Source organism: Hydra viridissima, unplaced genomic scaffold, assembly GCF_058129835.1.
Source record: "Hydra viridissima isolate aposymbiotic clone 2 unplaced genomic scaffold, HvirCarnegie_v1 scaffold_1, whole genome shotgun sequence".
NCBI classification, from domain to species: domain Eukaryota; kingdom Metazoa; phylum Cnidaria; class Hydrozoa; order Anthoathecata; family Hydridae; genus Hydra; species Hydra viridissima.
Genome location: NW_028324300.1, coordinates 32,381,999 through 32,391,530, shown reverse-complemented (window position 1 = coordinate 32,391,530; position 9,532 = coordinate 32,381,999). Strand labels below are relative to the sequence as shown.

The window sequence follows — 9,532 nt, the reverse complement described above, 5'->3', positions numbered from 1 at the left end:
GCTCGAACCTTGTGTACGTATCCAGAGTTTTTTCTGGAAGAGGGAGTTTTACAAAACAAATAAAATTGTAAACAAGGTTTTTGTGAATATATTTGTTAAGTTTGAAGGTGCCAACGTTTGCCAAGACCTATGAAGAATGCAGAAAATCTGTTTGTGTCATTTGCATGAAAAAAGGTGACCAAGAGCTGACCGAAAACTACAAATCAAAAATCCTTCAACAAATCCAAAATGATCTCGATTTCAATGATGAGAGAGTGCTTTTGGCAACTTGTGTCTCATGCCGATTACAGATTGGAAAGCTTTTTGATGAAAACAAACGTTTTGCCAAAAATTTACCTCTTTGAGACAATTTTAATCAAACCTGCAACTCGTTTTTCTAATGTTTGTGAATTTTTACTCTGCCAAATTTCCAAGCTTAAGGGAAAAGAAAAGCATCCATTCAGCAAATTCTAAGACTCAGAGCCCAAACTCCCACAGCAGGCTTCTCAAAGTACAGAAAAACGTTGCACAAAGTGCTTGTCAATTATTGGAAGTGGGCTTCCTCACAACTGCACTTTAGAAACTCGCTATAAAAATCTGAGGAAAATTGCAGCTGCAGATCCTGTAGGAGCAGAGAAAATTGCATCAACAGTTTTGGCTTCTAAAAGTGCCTCTCCAAATTGAACCATCAGGCTTAGTCAACCAAGTGGAAAGATTTTGTCTATGAGAAGAGGTATGCTGTGCTGATTTAATATTGTTAATTTAATTTAAAAAAACGTTTGAACGTGTCAATCAAATATTTTAATAGGGCTAAATAGGGAGAGGTAAAATTAAAGTAAATTAAAAATGCTCCTTCAATATTCTTGATTGATTCTAATTTAATTTACTAAAAAAGGTATTGTTATTATATTTTGTTCTAAATTAAGTTCTCAAATCTTTATCTAGTTTAATCACTTGATTGAATTTGAACTTTCTATTTTTTTTTAGGTCCATCATCAGCTCAGCAACTCTTTAAAGAACCTCTTACAACGGAAAATATGGTTCAAATACAGCAGAATACTGGACTGCCTAACAATGGAATGCGAAAACTTGGCTCAGCCCTGAATCAAATTAGTCCTGTAAGATTGGTGGAGCCAAGTTTCCCTCTAAAGTTTGCTCAAGCTGGCCAAAAGCTTCATGATCAGTTTATTGTCAGCAGCATAACTCTGGCAGAAAATAAGAAATCATACCAGGTGGTTGACTGCCAAAGTCTCAGCAGTCTCAGTGAAGCCTTTAAATCAGCTAGAAAATTAACAGAACCTGACATTTGAAGTTGGAACTGAGTCAGAACCTGCCATTTGAAATGTGTAACTGAGTATAATAGCAAGAAAATCTAAACTCTGCACAAGAAAGATTTTTTGCTAAATTTATTTCTAAAAAAAAAAGTTTGAAACATTGCTTTCCCATGTGTCTTTCCTTGAAGAGAATGCTAATCAACTATCAGAAAGAAAATTGTTATTTATCTCGTAAGTGAAGTCTTGTAGAAAATAAATGAATAAAAATAAAAAGTCCCTATTATTACAGATCTAGATATCATGTTTTATAAAAATTTCACGAAAACAAATATTTTGGTCTTAAAAGCTATCCATAGCGTAAATGAAAGGAACACTTTTAGATAAAAACTTAAATGTCAAATAAGTCCGTTGGATTTTAATGCAGGATTTTGAATTTACTCATTTTGTACTACAATTAGTATACACAATTATCACCTAAAAGGATTTTTATTGGGTATTTCATTGATATTAGGACCCCAAATCTACAAACCGTGACTGGATAGCGTATGCCAAAAAACTTTTTGAAGCCAGTTTTGGCCTACCAAGATGGCGGCGGAATTAAGGAATGGTGATATGAAAATTAAGAAACTGATGATAATCAAGTTTTATATCTTAAGCTCAAATATTGATAAATGAAATTTAGTTTGTTTAATGATAGTGAAGAAAAAGTATTTGTTTGGTTGTGCAGAAATCTCAAATTTCAAATACCGTGGTGTGACCTAACAAAGTCCTATGCTTTAAGAAAGTCCTAATTTATAATTAAATAAATATATAATTATATAAATATATAATTTTCTAATAAAAATCTAGTTTTTTTGTTTAACATAACATTTTTTTCATAAAAATAACGGAATATTACATAATTACATAAATTTCAAATATAAATATCTTTTTATTTAAGAAAACATATTCTTATAATAAGTTGCTCTATGTTAACTTTCTGTTTTTCGTTTTTTAGAATAAATGTAATAAAATAAAAGTTCTCAGTAAAACTAAGTACAAATTTTAATTTTAATTTGCTTCAATTTAGTTTGTTTAATAAAAGTAAAGAAAAAGTATTTGTTTGCTTGTGTAGAAATCTCAAGTTTCAAATAGTTAGCATTTGTTATATAATCTATGTACCTTTTAGTTCTTAACTACCCAATGCTGTGTGCTAGAAGGTTAATAATACAACAGCATGGTAGGCAGCTGATTTTATTTTTAAGATAAAATGGTTTTTAGGCATTAGTTCAACAGATAGGCACTACAAAATTATAAATGCTGCATGAACTATTAGCTGAGCACTGTGATTACACACAACTCAGAGGTTCCTTCTAGAGTTATTATATATATATATATATATATATATATATATATATATATATATATATATATATATATATATATATATATATATATATATATATATATATATATATATATATAGCTTCCTAAGCTTTTTTCCAGTTATTTTGGCAGTTTGTTTTTTACCCAGGTGATAAAGATATATTTTTGCATAGTTTTCTGAAGTAAGTTTAATCAGTGCAAATAAATGGTTATCAGTTATAGCTGAGTCAAACATATGAGAAGTTTGTTCATTGATTATTTTTGAGTAATCAACTGATCTCAAAAACAGCTCTAGAGATGGCATTTTGAATTCCTATTTCATTTGGAAGGTGGCCATTTATTGAGGCAAGCAACCTTTAGAAACATCTTTCAGTTTCTTCCCATATGATAACAACACTTTTTGTTGGTTTAATTAAACCTCCTCTGTCTTTGAATTTTAAAAAACTGCTTTGTTCGAAATGATAAGAAAGTACTAATGCATTCCAACATTTAATGCAGATGGTTTATTGTAATTTTATGTATCATACATTTTTTGATAAGATAATGGTGATGTTTGAAAATATATGTTATCAAAACATTTCCTTAATGATTTGTTTTAAATAACAAGTTAGAAACAATTGACTCAATTATTGAGAGCTGCAATATTACAAAGAATAATATATAAGTAAAATAACATATATTAAAAAAAAATATTTTGTACTTAATATTTTTATTAAATACTATATCGATTAATTACATATATGTATTAAATAATCCTAGAAGAAACCCCTGAGTTGTGTGTACTCACAGCACTCAGCTAGTAGTTTATGCAGCATGTACAAATCTGGTATCTTGCTACAAAAATTGAAAATATAAAATTTGTCAAAATTGTAAGTAGACACCACTGCCGCTTACCATACAGTCATGTTATCAACCTTCTAGCACACTGCATTGGGTAACTAAGAACTAAAAGGTACATAGATTATGCATAAATATTATTTAATCGTAAATTGCACTTAAAAGCTATATCGATTATTTTATATCTTAGTATTAAAATAATTACTTTAGTTGTCTGATTTTTTTAGAAATCATTTCATTTCTTTAAAGTCATTAAAACTTTATTTCATAGCCTAGTTTTTCTTTCAAAACTCTATTTATTTTCTTTAATATCTCTGTAAAAAGCCTTATATAATGTACATCGATCACCGCTAAGAGCTCCGATCGCCGCCATCTTGGGACGCCAATTTTGGCTTCAATTTTTTTTGAAAAAGGCAATTGAATACGCTATCCAGTTATATTTTGAGATCAGTGACCCCCACTGTCGTTCAGAAGCGACAAGTTATTATACGCAAGCACAGTAGTAACTTAAAAAGAATTCAAATTTTAATAATGGCTACAGTCAGTAGCAACGAATTTTTTTAGTTTGTTGACTGATTATTTATATATGTTTCCACATAAATCATTATTTTAAACTCTTTCTAAAACTAAAATCATAATAGCCATATCTTAGTTGCAATAAAGTTTATATCAAAAAGTTTAAAGCTGCGTTTTTCTAAGTAAATTAAGATTGTTGAATATGCTGATTTGTTTACATTTTTAAAAATACATTATATAATTTTCTGGGTCGCTTGGGTAAAGACTTTCATATTCTTTTTTGGTAAATCGCCCTTTTTTATTCAATTTTGATAGGTAAGTTCTAATTTTAGTAGCAAATAAAATGGTAGGGTTCTCTTTAATTATCTTTGTTTTGCCAATCTCTTGACGAATTTTGTCAATGGCTTTGTTGTGTTCTATTCTATCAAAGCCTGCTCCTTTATCAAAAGAGTATATATCAATGTTTCTGTCCTCTTTTATTTGTTTTAATGCTTCCCTCTTTTTATAATTTAAGTTATTGTTTTTTTGCGGTTTAAGCATTTTAAGTTGCCTCAACACGTTTCTGCGTAAGTCTTGTGAACTCTCAATTTTGTTGCAATACTCTAGTTTTAAGGCAGTGGATTATGTTATTGAAATAATGTCTAAATAGGGTATATTTTGTATAGTTGGAACAAATTTAGGTCCTAGTTCTAAAAGATTCCTGTGGTTTTCAGGTATTTCCGTTTCACATAGGTTTAATACAACATCTTTAAGAAATGAAGGAATCTCAACTTTTTCTTTTAAATTTATATTTTTCAAGATATTTTAGATAAAACGACACTCAAATAATGAAATAGTTTTATCTAACAACAAAGCAACTATGCCAACTATATCACTACCGTGGATCCCAGTATTATCACCAAAACTTCGAAAAATCTTTAGGAAAGCAGGTTACAGGGCAGTCTTTAAATCCAGTGCAAATCTTAAATCTTTACAAACTTTGCGCAACAAAACAAAACTACCATCAAATAGCCATCCCGGAGTATACCTAATAGAATGCGAGTGTAAACAAAAATACATCGGCGAAACAAAAATGAAAATAGCAACAAGAACAAAACAACACCAAAAAAACGTTTTTGAAGAAAAATTAGAACAATATGCAATTGGCCATCATAAAATTAAATGTTCAGGTAATATAAAATGGGATCAAGTAAAGACGCTAAAAGTAGAACCCAAAAAAATTGAAAGAAAAGTTCGAGAGGCAATCGAAATTCAGTTCAACAAATGCGGACCTAAAAATGGAGGTATGAATTTAGATGACGGTCAATATGTAAAAACGCAATTCTGGACGCCATACTTTTTATACCTACGAAATATTAAAGAAGCCCAACTAAAGCGAAGTTTAAAGAAGCCATTAAAAAGTGACATTACCGTTAATGTTTGTTTGTAATTTAATTTAATAATATTTGTAATTAAAGCTGAAGATGCTAGTATCAATAATCTAGCGAAAATTTCTTAGATAAAATAAAAAATTAGTATTGAGAGAATTCGTATTTATTGAAGTTCATATATTAAATTTATTCAACTCTCATACAAGATGTCGTCATTTAAAATATATATATATATATATATATATATATATATATATATATATATATATATATATATATATATATATATATATACATATATATATATACATCATCTGATGATGATGATGATGATGATGATGATGATGATGATGATGATGATGATGATGATGATGATGATGATGATGATGATGATGATGATGATGATGATGATGATGATGATGATGATGATGATGATGATGATGATGATGATGATGATGATGATGATGATGAAACCAAATGAGAATATTGATGATGATGATGATTATGGGGCTGATTGTGCTATTATCAAACCTTCAGGTAAAATGAGCTCTTTACATTTTGGACATTTTTCATTGAGTTGGTTATCTTTACATTTTCCACAAGATAGAAAAAACAAAATAAGTGTTCACATTTTTTTAGAGTAGCTAGTTGTTTTGGGATTTTACCACAAAAATTACACTGGCAAAGCTGTAAATGAAGATTGATTTCTTTTTTTAGTTCTTCAATATCTATTTCCAAGTCATGTGCTGTCACAGTGTTTTTTTTAGTGGTAGAAGTCATGGAAAATGACCACACTCTTTTACCAATACCAGCATGACCAATAAGTTTTTGTTGTAACTGTGTGATCCGTGAAGAGCTCTACACCTCTATAGAGGTGCGATGTGTCGGGATTGTTTCGGTGCGGACCGAGAGTGAGGATGAAAAAACGTGTACTTGTTGATTTGTGAACTGATGATATTTATATAGTGGTCACAATGAAATATAGTTCTGGTATTCTTGTAAAGCAGTAGTATTCTTTTTTTTAACGTATTCATAACAATTTTTCACGAAGTGAAAATGATGCATTTGGCTAATATATCGAGTTTTGATTTTAAGAACCCCCGTTTTGTTTTCTCTGGGTGTGTTTGAGAACTGCAGTTTTGGAACGAACGAGCTGGAGGGATATTCCATGTTCTTTCTCGGTTTCAACGAAAAAAACGGAATGAACGAAAAAGAAAAAAAGTTTATCGAGGCGACTGAAAAAATATCAAAATTTCTTCGCGAATAAGTCAAGGAAATGATTCCCACTTTGAAAAAAGGAGGAAGAACGAAAAAAATAACGACAGACGATTTGTCCATTTTTAAAAACAAATCCGATAATCCACATGCAGCGCCCATTTTTTTCGGAAAATTGTTTACAAAGAAAAGCGAAAAAGACATTGAAGTTTCTTCTTTGTTTTTCAAAAAGGAGAACAAAAAGATGGTAAAAGCAGATCCTTTTGGATATGTTCGACAAAAGTGCTACGCCGTCGCCTCTTTGAAAATTGAAGGTGTTTTTGTTGGAGCGCAGAAAAATGCAAAGAAAAATGAAAAAAACATTGAAGTTTCTTCTTTGTTTTTCAAAAAGAAAACGAAAGAATTTGTGAAAGTAAATCCTTTGGAATATGTTCGACAAAAGTGCTACGCTACCGCCTCTTTGAAAATTGAAGGTGTTTTTGTCGGAGCGCAAACCGAGTCTATTCAGGTTAGAATTCCAGAAGTGGTCATTGCAAAAAATGCACCTTCAGTTCAAAGCATCATGGGTGACGATTTGGATTTGGGGGAAATGGAATCTGACGAAGAAATGTGAAAACACGAAAAAAATGAAAATAAAATGTTTTAAAACATTTTCTTTTCATATTAAAAATGCATGCCCCTCACAAGTTTTTTAAAAATGTTGCCTTAGCAGAGAATCAAAATTTTAATTTTCATTTGGAACATTTGGAGGAGAGAATCAAAGAGTTGGAAAAAAAAAATCCGAAAAACATTATTGTTGTAAAAAAAAAGTTGGAACACCCCACATATTTCAACATAAACGGACAGCATGAGATTTTTGCTCAGAAAGACATTAAATTTGCTGCTCTTTCTCACACGACAATATCGTTGTCCGTTGGATTGAATTTGGAGAAAGGAATTGCTGTCGTCACTTTGATGAACAAAATCAGCGATCAATTGAACTTTTACAAAAACGATGCTATTTTTTCAGAGCCTGTGGATGACGTCATTTTGGATGTGAGCAACAACAGTACTAATGACACCATAGTCAAAAAAAGGCGAAAAGCTTTGCAAAATAAATCACATCGATTCGAATTAAAAAAATCTGTCTTCGTACAAAAGATGGAGATAATAAAAAACACTGAAAAAATTTACCCAGTTCTTCCAACGGCACCATCCGATGGAGGCCACGTTTACCGGCTTCAAAAAATAAGCGAGATCCAAAAAGAAATGGAGGATGAAAAAGTGAAAAGAATGGCTTTGAGCAAAAAGTACCATCGAGTGGCAAAAATTATTCGTTTCGCAGACGATGGGTTGCAAACGGTGTGCATTGCTTTGGGAATTACAGGAATTGCACTTTTGTCAACCGTCGTTGCCACTCCAGTTTCGATTGCGTGCGAGGGGATTGCGGTTGGAATGGGTGCTTTGTCTATTTTCGGAAACACCTTTGATATCATCACGACCTTTAGCCATCTCTCTTAATTCTTTTACAGTCATTTTGGAATAGTTTCGATCTTTTCGATCATTAACAGACTTTTGACCAATGACAGGTTTTGTTGTTCTTATTGCTTCAACGAGCTGTTCCCCTGTCATTTTGGTATAGCCTTTGATGTACCTTTCTTTAGCATCTCTTCGCAATGATGTCATTGAGACTTTTGATTTATTTTCCATTTTTATTAACGGAAGAAAAAATTTTTCGGTGTTTTTATCTTTCGCGATAAATTTTTCTGAAGATTGGCGGCTCATTTTATTTCCGCCGTTACTTTCTTTAAGTCAATTCAATTTTTTTTTAAATCTTGGCAAACTGTCGGCTTCTTCGAAAAGTCTTCCGCAAAAAAAATTACTATGGTAACCATGACAACCGTTTTCAATTCTTAAAAAAGAATTAAAAAGGATCTTATGAAACAAGATAATTAGCAAAAATTTCGCTTATGGAGTCGTATACATGCGCTTGACCCGTTTCATCAAATCTAATCGTGTACTTTCTTCCCCACTTGTCATGTGCAGTAAACTCGCATCCAGCCGCATGAATTTCTTTGTCTTCATCGAACACATGCGCACGACCCATTTCATCGAATTTAATCACATACTTCCTCTCCATTTTTATTGCCATGAAAATTTTTTAAAGTCAATTCAATTTTTCAGAAAAAAACTTTTTAAAGCAGCAGGATCACAGTCAGATGTTTCAAGCAGCAGGAGCGCAAAATCGACCCACTCTCCAAGAAGACGAAGAGAATTTTTCCCATTCTTCTGCAATAATATCATTTTGCGACTTATCTTCTGCTTCTAACTCTCTTTCAAGCATTCTTCCCATTTCTTCAGATTCGTCAGCTGCTTCATTGGAAATCCTGTTCATCAAATCAATGTCTTCGGCTGTGAAACTGGCAAGATAGTGATTGCCATCTCTGTACTCAATACTAATTTCTTCTTCGCCGAACATTGAATCTCCAGTTAAACTGTGAACATTAATAACAACTTGATCTCCTGATTCGTTCAAGACGATTGCATATGGTATATCATGTCTGTATTCAACTACAAGTCTTATTGTTCCATCAAATGGATGATAGCGATGACCATATTTATCCATCATATATTCAATAAGTCCATCGTTGAAGCAGACGTACCTTTCACCATTTTCGTCAAACTCAATCTCGTCTTCAGGCTCTTCAAAAATAGTGATGGTGTTGACATAACCATGGAGCATTTCCACATACTGATGACCCAAGTCGTCAACGCGAACGACATATTGATGTCCAACCTCATCCGTTTGAATCAAAACCCTTTTTCCGAAAGAGTCAAGCTCATAAGGGAGGCTGAATCCATATCGACTTTCCCAAAGTTGCTCACCAGAGGGACCTGTCACGTATTGCCCATTTATTGCATCCATTTTTTCTTGCTGCGTAAATGCCATTATTCGAATTCAGTTTTTTTTCAATCTCGGCAAACTTTTTCAGCAAA

At 31.9% G+C, this 9,532-nt stretch overlaps 1 pseudogene; it reads left to right on the top strand.

Annotated features, from left to right (window-relative positions):
- The first annotated feature begins 164 nt into the window (after nt 1-164).
- Nucleotides 165-7,169, top strand: LOC149894563 (uncharacterized; annotated as a pseudogene).
- The last annotated feature ends 2,363 nt before the right edge of the window (nt 7,170-9,532 follow it).